Source organism: Amblyomma maculatum, unplaced genomic scaffold, assembly GCF_055883805.1.
Source record: "Amblyomma maculatum isolate TAMU_Amacu unplaced genomic scaffold, ASM5588380v1 scaffold_37, whole genome shotgun sequence".
Lineage (NCBI taxonomy): Eukaryota > Metazoa > Arthropoda > Arachnida > Ixodida > Ixodidae > Amblyomma > Amblyomma maculatum.
Window position 1 is genome coordinate 59,793 of NW_028146762.1, and position 21,095 is coordinate 80,887.

General features: G+C 46.2%; 1 pseudogene; it reads right to left on the bottom strand.

Moving 5' to 3' along the window:
* Positions 1 to 14,751: 14,751 nt before the first annotated feature.
* On the bottom strand, positions 14,752 to 16,763 carry LOC146170831 (uncharacterized; annotated as a pseudogene).
* Positions 16,764 to 21,095: the final 4,332 nt, after the last annotated feature.

A 21,095-nucleotide genomic window follows, 5' to 3' on the forward strand; every position in this document is an offset into this window, starting at 1 on the left:
AAATAACCAAATGACCTATATTCGGTGTCAATTTGTGCAAAAAACGAACAAGCTTGGATGATCAAACGAGGCAAATGAGTACAAGGAGTCGCATAAGAGCTTGCAGCTTACAACAGTTAACAGGTACTGCCTAATAGCGTCCAACGAATTTTTATGGAATTTCAGGGGTCGCATGAAAATTCCTGGGACCAGACGCAAACAAATTTGCTTTTTCAAAGTACTGTGTACAACGCGTTTCTATCTGTTTCAGTGTAAGCATTGTATTTGGTTTTAGCGGATACCGTAGCTTTGGCGTTAGTAACGGGCATATTTCACTGCATTCTAACAAAGTATAACATGGCTTTTTATTTCAAAGGCAACATCCTGCTCAGGGAAAATGCACCTATGCTCTGGCGAAGGAAACTATCATCATCATCAGCCTGACAATACCCACAGCTCCCATATGCTCTGGCGAAGGCATCTATATTCGGGGACAACTTTCTGAGGCAATGTGGTGGAAGCTACGGACCCAAAACACACCAGCTAGCTCCGCACAAGAATATAGTGCGTCCAGAAATTTCGCAAGTGATGCTCTGGAATGTTATACCATTACGAAACTATTAACCTTATTATTGTATCGGGCTTCTACCACAGTAATAGCCATTACAGCGGCAGTTTAATACGTAGCGCTCATGTCGATGGCTGCGCGGCCTGCCGACAATCTCGCAAAGCGCAAGCAGCGTACGCGCGACCGGGTGGGATGCGTCTGTCGCTTTTCTCCGCCCATTTCTGCGCGCGTTCGTAACCCACGTTAGTTTGTGACAGATGCGCGTTCGTAACACGCGTTCGCGTTCGTAACACGCGTTCGTAACAGGCGTCTATTTTTGACAGCGTACATTGTCGTGCGCGGTATTGATTGGTCGCGACTGTAAAATTTTCAGGCCAGGTACTCGGACCTATATGGTGCAGTAACACAGTGAAGAAATCCCCGCCCTCGTAGCTTTCGCGCCATGCCACAGAAAGTTGTCCCCGAGTATAGTAAGTATTCGTACCGCCGGAATGACTCAGTGGTTAGGGCGCTCAACTACTGCGTCCAAGGACGCGGAATCGAATCCCGGCCTCGGCGGCAGATTTTTGTGGAGGCGAAAGGCAAGGCGCCCGTGTGCTGTGCAAACTCAATGCACGTTAAATAACTCCAGGTGGTCGAGATTTGTGGAGTCCTCCAATTAGGCGTCTCTCATAGCCTAAGTCGCTTTGGGACGTTAAACCCCACAAACCAAACCAAACCAAATCTAACAAGTTTTCGAACTTCAAGAAATCGTTACCTGTTTTCGTTCAACGATTTACGCTAGAGCAGGTAAACCTTTAGCACGGCTGCAGATCTCGGACTACCAAGATGGCGGCCGATGCGAAAGCCCTTATCCAACCACTTCGGCCTCGAGCAACATAGTCCATGCTTAAGGCGGAGTTATACTCCGACGTCTTCGGCGCGCAGGCAAGCACCTGTCGAAGTCGGATACGTCAAGTCGGCGACGCCGCACCAGGCACGAAACCGGCTCCCTACAGTGAAACCGGTTCCACCGCGAAGAGACGCCTGCGGCTGGACAGGCGCATGCGCAGAAGGCGAGAAGCACCGAGGGGAGAGGGTGCACGTGCGGCCTTCCCCGAGCAACACCCGAGCGAGATGCATCCGGATGCATTCGGCGCCGGGCGCAGTCGGACCACGCCGGAAGCCGCCCAACGCGCCGGCGTCGAGCGCCGCCGGAGTGTAGCAGGTCGCGTTTTGGCCGAAGTGACGTCGCCGTGCCGGCGCGCACGCGCGCGCGCGGTACGTCGGAGTATATTACCGCCTTGAAGTAGCGTCCAAACTGCCGGCGAAAAAACTCCTATTTGTTTCTCTCCTGTACCCGACGACAATAGTGTAAGACAAACAGGAACTTTGGCGGAAATAGGTGGTTTGGTTTGGTTTGGTTTTGGGGTTTAGTGTCCCAAAGTGACTCAGGCTATGAGAGACGCCGTAGTGATGGACTCCGGAAATTTCGACCACCTGGGGTCCTTTAACGTGCACTGACATCGCACAGCACTCAGGCGCCTAGGTCTTCGCCTCCATCGAAAAGCGGCCGCCGAGACCGGGATTCGATCCCGCGTCCTTGGGCACAGTGGTCGAGCGCCCTAGCCACTGCGCCATCCCGGCGGGTGACAAGGTGTTACGTGCACAGAACGGAAAACTAAGTAAGATACACATTTGTCCTTCCACGTTTCTCTGGATGAGTATTTATATGAACTTGTGCGCAAACCTGAAGTGTGGCCTGAAGGTTGCGTATTTCGCACTCTCCATTGAAATCTGTTGTACTCACGGGCAAGGTTATCCTAACGGTGCTATGACTTCATTAGAAAATGGCAGATGAAAATAAGCTGTGTTACCAAAACACGAGAGGGCTCGGAACTAACAGGCAAGCGCTCTTCGCCGCGAATGCATAATGTCACGTGGTGAGGACAGTAGCGTTGGCAACAAATGAGTCACGGGAATCAAATTGTTGTTGGGCTGACTTGCGCCCGCAAAAGAACTGAACAACTCGGCTCGGCGATAGCAAAAATCGCGCTCAGCGTCGACGAAAAAAAAAAATGCCGGTTTCAGTCGTCAGCGTTCAGTTTAAAAGCGGCATAGACACATCTAGATAAGGCCGCGGACAGTTACTAGCATAAGCGGGAACATTATAGAAATACAAGCGCGTGGCTATAATCCTTCGAGATACATCTTGATCTAGAGCAAAAAAGGAAATGATGAAGCCGTGTCCCACGACAACGAACAAACCAAGAATACAGAAGTGATTCACGCGCTAAATTGACAATGATAACGCCGCATGCCTGCGGCTGTCAAAAAAGAACCAATAAACATCTGAATGGTTTTCAGCATTACTCCCCCCTTGAAAAAGCAACTTAAGCATAAACATTAAGGAGCGTAAACACCTCGGATTATTTAACGCGGGTAATATGGCTTCAGACAAACAACATGTAGGATTTCTTGGCGTACGCGTCGTCATTGTGATGCTGTCGTATATCGTCGGGAATGAGTTCATAGTCGAGCTGTCCGATGCGGCGAAGGATTCTGTAGGGCCCAAAGTGTCAACGTACCAACTTTTCAGTCAGACCGCAACGGAGAGGTTGTCCGAGAACTCCGCCGGTTGCTGCCACCATCCCAACACCCCCAGGTGGCGAGGCTCGCGGACGTCGTGCGTGAAAAAGTCAAGCAGACGAAGGGTGTTCCTCAAGCCACGGCTTCAATTGCTCCAGTGCAAGAAGCAAGCAGCCATGAACAAGGCTTTACAATCAGAAAGAGTGCGCAAGCATTTGGTTTTGAAGCTTATACCGTATCAACTATCAACGAGCATACGCTGTCGGTAAACAGCTCCGTATTTGGTCGGTTTTGTAATATCATGTGGATAGTGGAATCCTTAAGAAATGGTCTGGCTTTCATGCGATCACCTTTGAACCAACACTGTCGTTAATATTTTCACCTAAGCTGCCAGAAAAGTACCTTCGTGAGCGTTTTAAATTTACACGATTTGCTGCTGCCAGATACTTGAGTGTGCCGTATTCAACGCCACATAATTGTAGAGAAGATGCCATGGTATATGCCCTTTGGGATCAGGGTGTGGAATTGCAATGTGGTGTTTACTATACCCGGGGTCAACTTTCTGTGGCAATGGAGCCAAAGCTACGAGGGCGGGGCTTTCCTAACTGTATTACTACGCCATGCAGTTCCAAGTACCTGGCTTCGGCTGCGGTTTCGGCAACGCGCACGACGTACGCTCTCAAAAGCAGACGAGCGATACGAACGCGCGCAGAAATGGGCGGAGAAAAGCGGCCGACGCATCCCACCCGGACCCGCCTACGCTCTTGCGCTTTACGAGATTGTCGACAGGCCGCACAGCCATCAACATGAACGCTGTCTATTAAACTCCCACTGTACTGGCCAGTACTGTAGTTTAAGCCTGATACAATAATAAGCTTAATAGTTCCGTAATGGTTTAACATTCTAGAGCATCCACTGCGAAATTTCTGGAGGCACTATATGCTTGTGCGGAGTGAGCTGGTGCGTTCCGGCTCCGTAGCTTCCACCACATTGCCACAGAAAGTTCTCCCCGAGTATAGAATCTCGCCTGCGGTGCTGTGTTGCTGATAAGGCTCTGCAGCTCATTTTTACAAATGTAAAACTGCTTCCGCTGCCACATCCAGTCTCGAAATAAATTCCATACACATAATAAACAAACTGGAGGGCTGGTTGTTCCGAATAATAAACTTTCTCTATGCTTTTTCTAGTGTCGTTCTCGGGATCTCGAAAGGGCCTTCTAAATTGTGGAGTTTGTTATGGAGTTTTTTACAGTAATAGACTGATAATTAAAACTGCGGTTAAAACCATGCATCTTGATTCATCCGAAAGGAACGCGCGAGATGCTTGCGCACACCCCCATGCCCGTTAGACGAACTACCAGTCACATATACAGGGACTCTTGTCGGCCTCGTGGTATCGCAAAATGGCCTCTGATTGGCCATACTATACAACATAGCATCGAATGCGACTCCTATGAATGCCTGCACTGAATCATCGTGCACAACCAATCTTTCCCTGCGACGACGACGCGCTTCTCTGGGATCGAAAATAAAGTTACTTTCCCTGGAAAAAGCATACAAGACTCTACCAACCGAAATAGAGAAAAAAGGAATGTATTAAGGTTGCGGTGTTAGAATGATGAATTCTGTGGAAAAGTGTCGGCTTGAGTGACGTTGCTTTAGTAACAACAGCAGAATCAGCGGAGAGAATGGCCCCTTCAGCACGTGTTGCCCCCGGCGACGCCGGTCCCCTTCTGTCAAGAAACCACGCCAGGTCTGGGAGGAAGCGCTAGCTCGCCTCCAGACCGACCAAGTAGTAAGCAGCCGTTCTCTTGCCACAACACGACAGCCCGCCGTGCAGTCGGAGCAATTCTCATCGTGACTGAGGGAACAGAATCTTGCCCTGCGATGGGCTTGATTTTCTTCTCTCAGCACTACAGCCGCACACATAATGGTGATGATGATGTTCAAGACTTCAAAACAGTTTGGAGCAGGTCCCAGAGGTGATTTCAAATGTTGGCGCACAGCACTTTATTAAGACGCAGTTAGCAGCGCCTAAATTATCCTGTTTCCTGCGCTTTCCTAGGTGGCTGTCACTTCTCAGGTTATACGGAGAGATATTAGAGCGAAAAATAATTGTTTCCTCAGAAGAGGCAAAGTTCAGATGGTCCAACCTGGATGGTTATCATTCTACTACTGACAGCGACCTGAGTAGCCTATTCAATAACCCGGGTTTGAACTCCCTGGTCTGGGCTAACGGGGATAACCACCACGGCCTCCCATTGTCGGGTAGGAACTTGTGTTAGCGATTACGGGTGTGGCTCCTCTTTACTATTCCGCAGTATGTGATCATAATCGGCTATTTCACCACTTACTGTACATTCCGAGTCGTAATCAATAGGGTAGAATTTGTACTAAGAGGTACTTTTGAGCCGAAATCGCTGTTTAAAATATAGACAGACAAACTAGAATGGAGAAAGCAGTTGAGGTACTAAATTACAGTTGAGACTGGAATTGGAATCCCCTGATTTTCCTTTATATATCAACCGGTCAGGACGCATTTATATGCGACCGTTAAAATGGCTAACTTACACAGTCCATCGTCGTCGTCATCCAAAGACCCGGCTTCGAATGTGATCTGCTGTGATCCGACGCGTACTGAGCATGCAATCTGTTTCCCTTCTTCTCCATATTTCACTCGCTCTTTTGTGGTGGCGGTGAAATATTTATTGATTCTTGAGCTTTAGAATTACAGCCTCTTCTTTTATCCCTTCTAGCTTACCGCGACTAGGGCGCAGGTCTTCAGCGGCAGCCAGTTAAGAATGACACGCTACAGTACATCATCGTCCTGCTCGTCATCATCATCGTTTCAAAGAGCCCGGCTCCCATCAGCATCATTGCCATTATTTGTTTCGTTAATAAAACTGAATAAACCTTCCGTGTTTATTACCTGTACGATTTTCAACCAAAACATCTCCGGAATGAGCGCTCGCGCACAAAAGTGCACCACTGTGGGACCTGGCCGCTTCGTGCTGTGTTCTGCAAATTCGACTTGGTACGCCGATTCGTGATGGAAGGGGTGGATAAGGATGGATAAGCGATATTCACTAGTGCTACTATTCTTTTTCTTTTCCATTTGGTACAATTGTAGCAAAACTTCAGGCTTTGTCGGCTGACACCAATGCACGAAAAGTTGATGTAACCTGCACAGCCGTGGTTGCAGACTTGCAGGCGGCACGTTTACCGATATTCAGCAGGCGCTCAGATTCTGAAGGATTTTTGTCTCCAACAAAGCATAATTATACTTTCTTTATAAGCTATACCTAGAACTTCTTAGTTAATTGAGCTCTTTGCTTCACGGCAGCTAAGTAAAAAGAATGAGAAAGAAGTAGCGACTATAGGTGTTATAAATAGGAGTCGGGCAGTAAGCATGTAGCAGTCAGCGATTGACACAGACTTTAATTTGGCCTTAGGTTTAAATTTTCACTGAGACTATTTCGTTAACGCCCAATTTTTGGCCACTCCCCTATAGCAGGTATGGAGAGTAGACACCTTTAGCAGGGCGTGTACATGGTTAGCGTTACCGCACCACTGGGAGCCGGTCCACCTTCAATGCGCAAGAGCTCATTGGTTCCAACTCGACAGGTGTAGCCGTAGTTGACGGGCGCCTGGCGCCATCTGCACCTTCAATGAGCTTTGCCGTACATCGAGATCAAACAGCGCGTAGATACAAATGGCGGGCCTGCTCACGGTACCCGGATAACGTTAACGCTAGCGCGGTACACAGCATACTGAAGGTGTCTAATAAAAAACACCTTTCTAAGTAATAAAAACAATCACCCCATCTGCATTAGCGCCTCCACGAATCCCCAAAAAGCTCCCCATTCTTTCGAAGAGCCACCGAATGTTCCTTCAGAGCGCGAACACGACTTACCAGTGTTTGCCTCACTGCTAGCTCTCCTTATCATGCAAACCACCATGTATAGTTAAGTGCCGGTACTCTTTGAACGCATATCTGGCGGCCACAATTCATTGTACAAGTCAGCGTGTCATCACCTAACCTAATTATCATAGTACGTTTTACCGAAAGAAAATGACTACCTAATTAAATATGCCTCTACAGGTAACACCAGTTTATGTGCGTAGATGTTTTCTACCTATGTCAATGCCCGAACGATACCCTCAAAATCTGTTTCTTTTTTTTCACCAACGCTATTCGAACATTCCATTTCTGCGCTCTTTCACGTGCCTATAGGCAACAGGAAGAGAAGAAAACGAGCAGTCATAGCGCCCTGCTTTCATCCGAAATCGGAACAGTTCGTCATGGATTATTACTACCGTGAAAATCGGCAACAGCATGGCATGAGCGCCTCTCTACAGCCCCCATCACAGCTGTCAACACATCCTCCAGGCACCTCCAGGTTCGTTACCCTGGTACCTTTCTACCAAGTGCATGGACTGCAGCAGCCGGTTTATGATGTGCAAAGTTCCTGGGCGGACAACGCAGGCGAGATTAATTGCCCGATGCCTGTGTCAGCACTCGCCTCGCTATCCGAAAATGAGCGAGATAGTGTCAAAAGCGGCAATCGTGGTGCGCGATGTTCGACGTCCCGGGCCTACAAATGTCGTAAAGATGTCGACGTGAACCCTTCTTGCGCGACCGCCATGGATAGCAGCAACAGCGGTACAGCAAAAAGTGACGATGACTCTTCAGCGCACAGCATTAGCAGCATGGCCTTGTACTGGGTTCCGGATGAAATCAAGCGCTACTTCCTCAACCACGGCTGCAAATCCGCAGGCCCGTCCTTGTCGCCTTATAGTGCCACAGCAAATTGCAAGGACAAATCGACGGAGCGCGAATTCCGTCGCATCGTCCTAGCTCGAAACACGGTGCTTGCTGTACTGGCTGTCTCAGTAGTGCCGCTTTTGGTGGGCATTGCCGCCGACGTCGGCAAAACGCTGGGAGGCAGCGATGGAGAAATATCATCAATTATACTTCAGAAGGACAAGGCCCAAGCTGCAGGAAGGGCCGCTGCTCAACCGGCTGGGGCTGTATCACCTGAAGGGAAAAGTGGGCTTTCAGGAATAAAAGCGGAGGGCATTGAGGTCTCCACACAACCGACAGGAACTGTGGAGGGACAGGTGGGGATGCGCACACATTGGCCCCCTTTACATGCACCGATGCAAGAAGGAGAGATATTACTCAACGAGGACACTGCGGGTATTCTTCAAGACGAAGGTTTACCAGCAAAGCCTCGCACTCAAGAAAAGATGGCAGGGAGCTTGAAGCACTGGTCCGGCGCACCCTTGGCTAACATAAGCAATGTTCCTGTGAGTACAATTTCTGTAACCACGCATTTTTAGTTGTTTGACTACAGAAACCGCTAGATGAAATTTACTCTCGTGCACTAGGCACACTAAGGTGGAGCTTACTTAGGAGAGGGACTCTTCAACAGCAACGCCGTATCGCCTGAACACACGCTAGTCTGGTATACGGTGACATTTTTCGTGTTGGGAAGCTTTGACAGTATTACAGGCACTATAAAGTTTATGTTGTCCTAGTTGACAACTCGAGTACTTTGGCTACTTAATTCTGGACAAGATCATTGTGCTGTTCATCTCAGGCGACATGACAAATAAGCGTGCGGAGTAAGTCCCACGCGGCAGTTTGGAGAAACACGCTGTCGCTTCACTACTGGGCAGGTGAACTTCGCTGCCATCTGCATGCCGGTTCGAGGCAAAGGTATTCAAGCTGCGCGCAATTCTCAAACCCACAGTTATGTTTTGAGCAGCTCTTTTTTGACATTAGCGTAGATCCAGCCTTTGAGAACACGTAACTTGAGCGTGGTACCTTTATTTCAAAAGCTGCATTCTTAATAGCTCACTTTGAACCCATGGTCTTATTCTCGGTGAATGAATGCACAGCGAAAATATTGGCCTATTTTTCTTCACTAAACTTAACGACAATAGTGTAAGGCCGTATCGGTTTGAACAATGCAGAAATCACTGCACTGAGCTGTGCTGAGCAGACAATTTGTAGCTTTTCGTTTACTGTTTTCAGGGCGTCATATTAGCTCCATGATCATTTGTAGCATCTTAACGTTAAGCCAACCTAGAGAACAGATATGCCACCTCGAAAAACCATCGAAACAAGAACATCGGCCAAAACGATAGCAAGAAAACCTCGAAACCACAACCGTCAGAACTCTAAAAGGGCAGCTTTTTCCTTCTTCAGGAACAGTCGCCTTGCGGTGGATTCGTGTTCACCTACTGCCAGACTCCAAGGGTGGAATTTTACTACAAACAAGCAGTGAACGCCTGCGTATCGGTGGCTGCCGATCACGTGGGCCTTTGCAGTCGCGGGAACAATAAGTTCACCTCAAAGAGAAGCTGCCGGGAGGCGTGCGTAGAGACGAAAATCCGCCCTGAGCACTGTCTGGCGGGACCTGTGTTCCAAAAATGTGGTAGGTGAGTAAAGAATTTGATATTCAAAATGCCTATCACGCCAAATGTGTCTTTGACGAAACCGAATAGGTTGAAAGAGCACTGAATAAGGGTAGAGGGGAAGCGTCAGTTCGCAAGCAGAGTCATCGTTTCGACAAGCTCCCTTGTCTTCGTCTCGTCGGCGCGATCATCACTGGCGGGGATTTTATATGCTTTTGCTCCCGAAGAAGAAAAGCTAGGGAGGGGGGAGAGAGTTGGGTGGGAGAGACAGAAGTAGGGCGATGAGTGAAAAAATGTTCATCTGGTGTGTATTTCTTAGCCTGGAACCTGTGATCCCGTGGCCTGAAAAAGAAAATAAAAAGCGGCAGGAGCAGGAAAACTACAATGCGTAGTCGGTGATGAGTCACCACCTAAAGCAGATTCGACGTTGACACGCCTTTTATTAAAGGGGACAGGCATTCCAAAGCAATCTGATAAAGAGTACAGATGCAGGGGAACAATTCTCAAAAGCTTTCTACAAGGAGTGTAGAAGGACGAAGAAACCGAATAATAACAGGTCAACTGAAGCACACCTGCCAGGTACTGAAGAAAAGGGTTCAAGGGTAAACCAAAGTAGGAAGTAACAAGGCGGAAACATGCTTGGAAAACCACGTGCAGCGTATGCTATTGCAGAGGGAGAATAGAGTGTACATGTGCTTTGAACAAACCATGCTGCGTTCTTAACTGTGCAATTAATGCTATATGTGATTGCTTTCCCGACTAGTTATGGCGCAGAGGGAATATATGTAAGAGATTCTATTGTTCCTTTTGAGATATTTATTTCTGCTGGTTCCAATGTTCTAAATTTATTAATTAGATATGCTTCTCTATATTTTCTGTCTCTTGACGATTTAAAGCCTGACTGGAGAATATTTTTTTTTCGAACTTAAGGCTCAAGTCCGATTGTATGTGAAAAGTGAAATCGCTTGCAGTATTTTAACCGCAATTTTCTTTTTTTTTTTTGTAAATGTTTGCACGTCTTACATCCGAGCGAAACCAAGAATGTGGTTGTGTTGGATACCTGTTGTCGAGTTTAGAATGTACTAAAATATCTCTTAGGTTAGGTAATGCTACGTTTGTATGCTACCTTTGGTTACTCTGGGAACATTTTCTTCAGGCGTTCATTACGCGTTAGCATGCAGGGGTCTTTCCGCAGAATGTTGTTTATGTTTGGCAGGGCATTGGAGTATTTCGTTACAAAAAAAAGGATGGTGCTCAGTGTTGGCTTTTGGTCGTTTTGTGAGCACATCGTTTCGGTTTAAAGTTGTTCCTTTCTTGGGGCAATAATAATGAAGTTACGGGAATAAATTCCTTGATTTAGTGTTGATTTCAATGAATGTAGCCTAATAGTTCGATCTATGAGGAAGGCAGCGGTCTGTAAAGTGCATTTTCATAAGTGATAGATGTGTAATAATCTTAAAAAGTACCGTGGAGATTATTTTATCACCATAAAAATGAAGAAATGGCCCAGCTTTGTGCCGGAACCACAAAAATGCTGGGCGATTGTCCATCGAAAACTTGCAACGTGACCGCCGTATGCTGTTTCCGAAGCTGAATGCGACGCAACGAGAGTCAGTGTAGCTATTTATTCGACATAAAAGAACCCTGAACCAAGAGAGAAAAACAGAACGGGTTCAAACTCGTGTCTTTTGCTCTACCCCGCGTTTCCCCCCCCCCCCCCCCCGCCTGAACACCAGGCCCGTCAGAGAGGTGCTATATAAGATGCAGAAAGCGCAAAAAATCGTTAGCGCCATCAGCATGTGCATTGCGCTGCCGAGATTTCTTTTGCACACTGCGAGCGAGAGTATCATTCATCCTCCAGTAATGACATCAGTGAGTTTTGTTTTTCCCTAATGTGCGCTTCCTATTTCCCTAACCAAAGCAACGAAGATGGATGGTACATCAGCGAGGCTTTGTATTACAGGTATTCTTAACCTTAATCCGTTGGATAGGTAATTACAGGTATTCTTAACCTTAATCCGTTGGATAGGTAAAGACTATTTAACAAAATACAAGACTGCGTTCGGGACGGTTCAGGTTTAAAGTGTTGGCGTAAACACACTGGAAACAGACCGAAAAGGACGCTGCACGAAAGGACAGCGAACAAGAGCGCTGATCGAAGCCGAGTATAAGTTTATTTTCTTACACAATACAAGGTATACAAAAATCTGATACTAGTTACATATCTTGAACATGTTTTGTGCTTGATAAAACTATCTCTCAAATGGCGGCCGCCAACCATGTTGTGCTTCCTTCTAGCTCTCTTTTCCTTGTTTTTGTCGCTGTCCTTATCTCTGACCAATATTTCCAGAATGCAAAATGAGCATTACGTTATATTATTAAAACGAAGGCTGTCGCGCCACTCGACTTTTCAAACAACGGCATTTTATGTTAGACAATGTGCCCGGAACTTTTGCGAACTTCATTCTACCTCAACCTAATAGAGATTAAGTGGCTCTTATATCCATGATCACGCCATAGCAAATCCTCCAGATATGCGACTTGTGTTGGAGCACCCAAAAGCCATTAGATCCTTGTGACTGAGGCTGCAGTTAAGTGAGGTCATTTGCAGAAGCGCAGCTCACCGCTTGAATCCCAGCATCTGCTCGTGTTTAACGCGGCCGCGCGCTGTGTACGCAGGGAAGACGTCCGCAGTGAGTGGTGGCACTTCGATGGCCATGCGTGTCGCTCCTGGAATTTCGCCTCCGGCCTGTGTCCTTCGTATCGCAGCGACGTTTTCAAGTCCCAGCAAGACTGTTTAGCCAAGTGCGGTGCCAGGACTGGAAAGCTGCTTTGCCGGGCGGCCACTCCTGAGGTCTGTTACAGCGACAACCTAAGGTTTCCTTACTTCGCCGTCGCCGAAGCCGAGGTGCAGTGCTTGAGGGTTTCGGCCGTTAACCACTTCGACCGCCGCTGCCTGACCGGTCCCAACCGGTATCAAACCATGGCAGCTTGCCAAGAGACCTGCATGAGGAACGATCCTCGCGTTTAGACAACTTATACTGCAAAAAGCTAATTGGGAAATCTACAAAGGGTACAGCATCATGTGTTAAAATTGTTTCCAGCTGTACTACTTGTCTTCTGTTTTACTTTGTAAAGACTAGAGCACATTTACATAGACCCACCTTGATTACGACAATTCATGAGCGAAATTTAACATCCCTTAAGAACCGTTGAACCGAAAGCAGTGCGAAATGTCTTATCTCTGACGAAGGTAAATGGCATTTCTTTTCATACATTCGCTCCCTGTCACACATGAAGCTTACAAGCTTATTTAGGTTTACTTTTTTCATTACCTGCTCCTCAATCGTACATTCAACACACCTTCATACAGTGAGATTCATGCTTTTCAACGTCTTTAGGTACAGCGAGAGAAGGTGAGAAGGTCATTTTCAAACCAGGCCTGGTTTACATGGCCCGCACCTGAGCGCGAGAATTCCTGCCCATTTTGGCAACCACAAGCTTCTCATCAAATCAACTTATTCACAAATGTACCAACGGCATTTGAAATTTGAACAGCTGATGCGCTTTCGAACACGTCCAGATTTCTGGAATACCATTTAATTGTGAGCCAACTGCAGGATATTGCAAGATATTTTAATGAACACATTACTGCAAATAATACTAATAAGGCAACCTTATTCCCATTCTAATACAGCGGAAAGGGACCCCACACGAAAACCTGGAATGCAGCAGCTTGAGAGTGCCTGAGGTGCCGCACGTAGACGTGGCATACAGTGCGTGGCCAGGCACGCGGACCAAGCATTAGCACTGGGCTTGAAATGAAAACAATAAACACGCTTGAGACAGTTCTATGAAATGAATATATATATATATATATATATATATATATATATATATATATATATATATATATATATATATATATATATATATATATATATATATATGGCTCCACTTGGAGTCAACAGATTGTTTAAATTCGCATACGTAGACTTCTACTTCTTCATCTGAACAAAATACATTTTACATTATTTAGGCTCAACGTGGGACCATATGTGTTCCATAGGTTATGTTTGTTTAAAATGGTTGGCATGAGGAAATGCACTCATTTCCATAGTATACTCGGTTTCTTGTAACAGATCGTTGTTCTCCTAATCTTGTGGTACAAGTTTGCCCTTCAGTATCAGTTTGACAAGGTATTTGAGAAATAAAGTAAGCACAGGAGATGAAAACCTCAGATTAGACATTAGTCGATACTCGTACATAATATTAACTGACACAGTTTTATGCTCAAGCAGGAAAGGACAGGTATCAGCCTTGAAACGAAATCTACCAATGTGTCTTTTTGCCTTTTTTTTTGTTGCAAAAATAATTTGTGAAGCTTCGTCGTTTTTGAGGTTGTTCCATAAACTAGATGGCAGAAATTTAAGTAAGGAAAAAAAGCATCACATATGGTTAGCTTTTAGCGCGTGGTAAAGAGAGATCAAAATCTTGAGAGAGAGCCAACTGACTAGGTGCGGGCTAGTTGCGAGCCTTGAAAATGAAGCGCCCATTGCTGAATTAAATATCATCCATACGTTGTCCTCTCCACAAGGCGCATGCGCACGGTGTTTTTATGCGTTGTTCCTTTTAGTAGGATAGTTAAGCGGGCGAGTTGGTGATACATCATCCAAAAAAAACAGCGCAAACAAACGGGGACGACAGGAAGAAACATCAGCGCCTGTTCCTGTTGTTTCTTCCTGTCGTCCCCGTTTGTTTGCGCTGTTCCTTTTAGTATCCTGCTCAATATGCATGCATAACTTCCTGTCAAATATGCATGCATTTCCGTACATAACTTGCATGGAAACATGAGTCCAGCTTACCGCTTACAATAGTAATCGCTATCTTCTATTTTAACCTATTATTAAGTCTCGCATTAATTTTTAGTTTGTGACGCGGATGAAAATGGTCAAGATAAATGAACCCCTCGCAGCTCGCAAGTTGTGCTAAAGGTCCTATATGAGTTGCCTGTTGAGCCGGGTGCAACGTATTTAAAGGGGTACACACTGACCTAACCGTGGCCAGATGTATGTCGCCAACAAATCGCCAACACAAATAGCCAACCTGGCCAGGCAAAAACCATCAATGGTCGTTAGACAGACTGACGGAAAGTCTTGTTCTGGCGGAAGTGTGTGTCCTGGGTGTAGAAATATAGCGCCTAGAATATACTGACTAGTGTGCTGAGCGCGGGCGGCGCGGTGGCACCAGAGTTGATGCCTGCCGGCGGCGGCCGCATAGCGGCGCTGTGGTGCGAGAGGGTGTGAGCCGGTTTCTCGCGCACATTGCGCCGCGCTGCTGAGAGTTTGAAAGGGAGCTGCGCGTTGCTTTGGCTCACGTTTAATACTTTGTTTTACAGCTATTTCAGGAGCTTAGGATTGATATAACGTTTTAACATGCTAATGATAATATCGAATTGCTTTGTGCAGATTACTCGAACTTGAAAGCTCGATCTTTATATGAGCCACAGGCTAACCCGGTAAACGCACATGAGAGCTTTCGCGTTTGGAGGATTTCAAACTCAAAGAATACAAGTCACGAAACACAGATTCGGTTTAATAGGACGAAGGCAGCATGTTTAATCGAAGGTGACAGTGCGAGTGGAAGGCAATTCTTTTATGGCGAACAGAAGCTACGAAAAGTGCGTTCAATTGCAGTGGCGCAACTTCAACAGTTTCAGTCGCTCTCGCTGTCCGTCTCGTTCCTTGTTAAGTCCCTTGACAAAGAATCTAAATCTCAACAGAACATAAAACTTTAGCACAGCTGACAGTGTCTGCTTCTGATGCTCGGGGCACCCAAGAGTTGGAAACGTTAGGGAATGTAAAAGGCTGGCCAACTCAAGTAAGCTTTCCATATGCAACTTGTTCTTGCTGAAAAATGATGTAAAGCTATTTTCCATGAGCTTTACAGCACTTGATAAGGCTTGACTTGGGTAAATGAGCCCGCCATTATCATTAGCAGCAAGAAAACAGTTCTTCACAGCCAGCTGCTGCTTGCGAGGAAGTGCCTGGATTCTTTTCTGAAATTCCTGTTCACTTAGTGCTTCGTTTCGTTCTTTCATTTGGGAAATTTGTGCCTGTGCACTGGTAAGCGTCCTTCTTGTTCTGGCCAAATTGCGAATGATGTTCTTAGACTTTTTCTTTTCATTGCACGCACTTTTTTTCTTTGTTCTGCGCATTTGGTTTTGGGCAAGCTTGCGTTGGTATTTGCATTGCGCACAAGATTCTCCTCTGGACTCAGTTGTGAGGAGGCACCTCTCGGCAAAATACATTTCCCGGTATGAAGCATACTTTGTTGAGGTAGGCTTCATACCGCAGCCACCGCACAGGTATTTCATATTAACATCTCCAATCAAAGATTCCGCCTCATTCCGTGTCCTGACAGCTTTCTTGCCATCCTCTCGGCCTCTCAAATAAACAGTGGCCACGACCGAGCTTTCATCAGCTGAAGGCTTTCCAAAGCTGACCACTCTTTCCATGAACAAATTTGAAAAAATTATTTGCTTGTGCTTCGCAGCAAGCATAAGCTAGGCTGTCATCCACGGAAGGTATCCACATCCATGTAACCGGAATGAGAATGTCCTCAAACGGATGACGGCCTCCGTGGTGGTTAGGTGCCTGCAGTGTAGCCTGGCTGGCACTCTGTTCACCCACAATGCCCGCTTCACTGGAGCCGGAGGAGTCGTTGCAGTCTTGAAAGCCAGCTTCGAGAAAACAGGAGCCCTCGTTGATTTCCGAGCCCGAATCGCCGGGTCCAGTCCCTGCGTCCCGCTTATGGCGTTTACGAGCTGGTTGCTGCTCGCATATGTTTCTTTCCTTCCTTTTTGGTGCCGTCTTCGGCACAAGGTGTGGAGAGTAGTTCTCAAAAACAGCCGGGACAGCATCGGGCTTTAGACGGGGTTTCTCTCGGAGAATCTCATTAACAACGCCGTTGACTGTTACCTTGAACGAGCGCTCGATGCAGATGTCTTCGAAGTGTTTTTCGCACACCACAGCTGACGGCGTCAACTTTCTGTCCGCTCTCTTGATTTTCCTTTCCCAATCCGCGAGCCGCACAGGGTCGGTTGGAGCAGTAAACATCGAGACACGCCCTTTGCTAGACTTGTAACCACTCCGACAAAGCGGCACAAAACACTTCGTTCCTTGCACTGCCGCTTTGCTTTTGACATCGTCCTGCGCCACTGGCATTTGTTTCGCGAACTTCCGAAACAATTCTCGAAACTTCACGCCCAATGACAGAGCAGCCACAAGACAAGCACAAAAGTAGCAAAGCTACAAAACAATCACTGAAGAAGCACGTGGAAAGCTGCAACACACGTCAAAACCGGCGGCGACCAGTCTGCGCAGCCAGCGCAGCTGCGACTGTGTCACCCTCCCGACGAGCAGCGCCCTCTATTGACAGTAGCGGGCAGGCATCACGGAAGGAGCCACCCTCTCGCATAGCGCGGGGCGCGCGCTCAGCACACTAGCCAGTATATTCTAGGCACTATAGTAGGACGATGTGTTCGCATTGATCCGGACCCTTTAAGATAGCACGAAATAGTTTGGCTGCATAGATGAAGCTAATTATTGTACGAATTATGCTCCCAGTCTTATAGGTCCTATCCAAGAATACTACAAACGAGTCATTGACTAACTGATTCACAATAATTGACTCACTCAGTAGTACACCCCAGCTACAACGTTAGTGCCGGCGGAAATGCAACTATTCAACTAACCACCATCACCATCATCGATAAAGTGCTAGGAATATGGCAGTGAAGTGGCCTTGAATTCTGGGAGTTTTGTGAGGAGCTTCAGATAGTGCATGAAAAGGATGGCCCAGGACGACGACGTCCTATGAGAACAGTGTTCTGAAGCAAACAGCAGCGAAAGTGACACTTAATTCACTGTGAGCATTAATATGCGAGGCTTCCATAATGAGCCACGTAGCGTTGCCTAACCTCCTTACCCACGTTGGACTTCCTGTACTAACAACCCCTTTCAGTGATTAATCTGCCTCTACTTCAGAAAGGCTTACAAGGAAGAGTTAAAAAATAAACAGTTACTGTAGTTGCAGCCTCTTTACGAAGTTCGGCCACTTATGTCTCACAGGTATTGCGCAACACAAAATCGGCTTCAGTATTTCGCTTCCCTGAAAAGGCAGCCGCAGGAACCTGGATTCGATTCCTTAACATTGCTCTGAGCAGCAGAACTCCCCTGTTGAACGCCTTAAACAGCATGCGCTGCTTTTAGCTGTTACCAGAGTCATTCTTCATAATTCCTCTCTGCTAATAAAGTCAACTTACGCGCTAATGTGCGTGCGTAAGGTATACTTAACGGAACCGACAGGTTGACATGCTATGAGTACTGTGCGCCGCCTCGTGTCGAAACCGTTTATGATCAGAGTGTAGGTTCGCGCCGAATCCGCGCGATGACGCCACCTACGCACTCATGCCAGAAAAAGGCCTCTTTTGAACGAAGAAACTGTCATTCTAGGCGACATGGGAGACAACATCGTGCCTATTTGAAGCTGTATATGAATAAACTTGAAATAAAATAAGTTCTAATGTGGCAAATATAGTACAGTGAACACTTTGCCCTCAGTTGATGTCACAGCAGCTCTACAAGGGACGAAAAGAAAAACACGATTTGGCACTAATGAAAGTTACTTCCAATTATTTTACTGGGTTAAAAGGCCCTATAAGCAAATATCCTGATGTGGGCAGCATGATGTAAAATGAATAAAGACAGAGCAAAAGACCATTTTTAAATGTACTTGCACGAAGGCTGGCTCCTCTTCCGATAAGGAAGGGGGGCGTGAACTGCGGCCTCGATTGCTGAATTAGGTATCCCAGTTCTCCCTCTTGAGTAGCAGCCTCACGCATGAGTCGCTTACTGCTTTTTCCTACTATAGTTCATTTGACCAAAACTGGATCGCTGGGTTCCTCTTTGCAATGAACGAACCGTGCCAATAACACTGTTGAAAATGCAAGTCACCCTCTCATGTATCTCGTTAAATTTTCGAGGACAAGGGCCTCAGTGCTCGAATGAAGCTTCCACTTTTACAAAATAATCTACTGCCGTCTGAACATTCATATCGTTTGATGTAATAGTCTCATGACGGCAATGATTACCGTCTAATTATCTTTTCAAGCATGGATAAGCGAGTACTTACTATTACAAAAATAATATCGGGCCGAAAACGTTTTGTGCAGATGAAATAGGGCACAATAAAAGACTGACGCACTTTTCTTTTGATTTTTGCATGGTGGACAGCGAGAGAGTGAGCGAAAAAACGTCAACTTGCCCTGAAGCGATCTGCTCTCACTTTGACGAAAGCCAGCACATTCCGTATCTCGAATAGGGCATAAATGAACTAACATGAGAATTATGATACTTTGTCCACCATTTGTTAGAGAAGTATTGCAACTATCACATAAATTTTCTGGGCAGATGGGTCCGGGAGCAACCTTAGTATCACTGCATCCCTATGAATCCTGAGTTGCTATAATTGAGTGGCATTACGTTATTGATGTTAGTTGCATTGATATGATTTACACACGTTACAAGCCTAGCTGTTGATTTTTTTTCGTCCGTACTCACCGATCGATACCTCTTTAAGCTATGTTATGTATCCTTTTAATAGGAACAGTACTCAGTGGTAAGCACAAAGAACATTGTCCAACAACACACCGCGATTATGAAGGCGATAATGTGGCCCTATTTAAACATCAGGACGCACATCTGCACGTTGCTATATTATCACTTCAGCGAACTATGTAGGCTTGGCTGGACAAAAAGTAACGGCAGCAGCAGGAAGGAGCAATCACTGCGTACATTTATCGAAAATCCACACCATCTCTTTCTCGTTGTCATGTCCATAAGAACACGCACCCAACTGGATTCAGTTTACTCTCCGGCCACAGGCAGTAGTGGTGAAGTCTCTACCAGACTTATTGGGAAATGCAAAGGATCTGGAATCAAGTTATTCCAGGGCTGCCTATTGACACAGTAGCCCTTAATGGCAACAGACGATGATGCCCGCATGCTATCCCATACCTATGAACTGAGCCATGAAAGCGACTGGCATCAGGGATATCATAAACGGTTTATTTCATTAAAAAAATCTTTTTTTTTTATGTCAGCTGCTGTTGGCTCCCTTCGTATTTATCTCATAATGAGCCGTCCATATTCTTTCATATCTTCATTTGCTGACCACCATACTCACAGAAGTCTCAAGGGGCCAGTTTCTGTAATAAGAGCGAAGTAGTGTTTATTGTGCACACGTACATGCGTAAACATTTGCTGCCAGCTTTATGACCACTCCCTTTCTTTCCAGTTTTATTAGCTCCCAATTTATACTATACATCACAATATTTTAGAACCATAGCCGAGCCTAGTAGGGGCTCAATTCCTACGCGCTCAGCAGCAGAATAAAACGCCGAAGGAAAAGAATTAGTTGTCGTTTAGCTTGTGGTTAAACTTGGAGTTACGCGAGAGCTATCTGCATGGCTACGCTTAGGTTCGGCTTGAAAGTAAAGGCATGGCTTTTACACATAGTAGTTTACTCTATGGTTTCATTTTTATTTATGCCATAAGGGGCACTTTTGACCACCTAAGTGCGATGAGGCAAAATCCTCTATCGTGCGGTGGTCCGAAGCCTTTCACTACGGCGCCTCTTTCTCTCTGTTTTCATTCCCACCTTTGCGATGACGCGATAGCGTAAGCTACCAGCCAACCGAGCTACCTGAACGTGCCTGCGTGGCGTAGGGATAACGTGAATGCAAGGGTTTTGGCAGGATGATTGTGATATCTTCCCATATGAAAAGAGAGACCCAAGTTGACAGCTCCTGCCAAACGTAGCTTCAGAAAGCCCTACGTCCAGTTAGTGCTTGGCCATGTCAGCTTCCAGCTAGCACCTCCCACGACTTCTTTCTTCGCTCTTCGAACAGGCGCGGACAGGCACCGGACCAGCACCCGACAGGCACGGACAGGCACGGCGAAATGTCGAGAAGGTCGCTAATGTAGCTCTCGCTACAAAATTTAATAAAGGAACTTTTTTGTGTTCAGGTAGGAAAGGTGAATTTGGGAACAATTCACATAATTATACGCTATCAAGACAAAAATTTATAGCGTAGTTTTTTTGGACGCATTGACTTCACTCTGATTATTATTTCACATTTTGGCACCCTATAGCTGCAATAACCGTTCGCCGTAAACACTGCGTGTTAAAGGAAGGCTGAAATTCAGGTTGTTAGCATATTTGGTGTTACTCATTGGCAGAGTAAACAGATCAACTGTTAAGGGCTAATTGTTGCAAATACTGATACTGACTGTGATAGACACCATTAGTCATACCGAAAGCATAAATGTAACTGTTTTTAATTCTCGAAAGAGTGGATGGCGTTTCTGTCTGCTGTTACAAAAAGGCATAATGCGTAAAACGCTTGTCAGGAGACGAATGATTGCGTTCAAATGGGTTTGAAATTCGAAGTTCATGAGTCCGAATCATATGTGAAATCACAGTGAAATACGGAG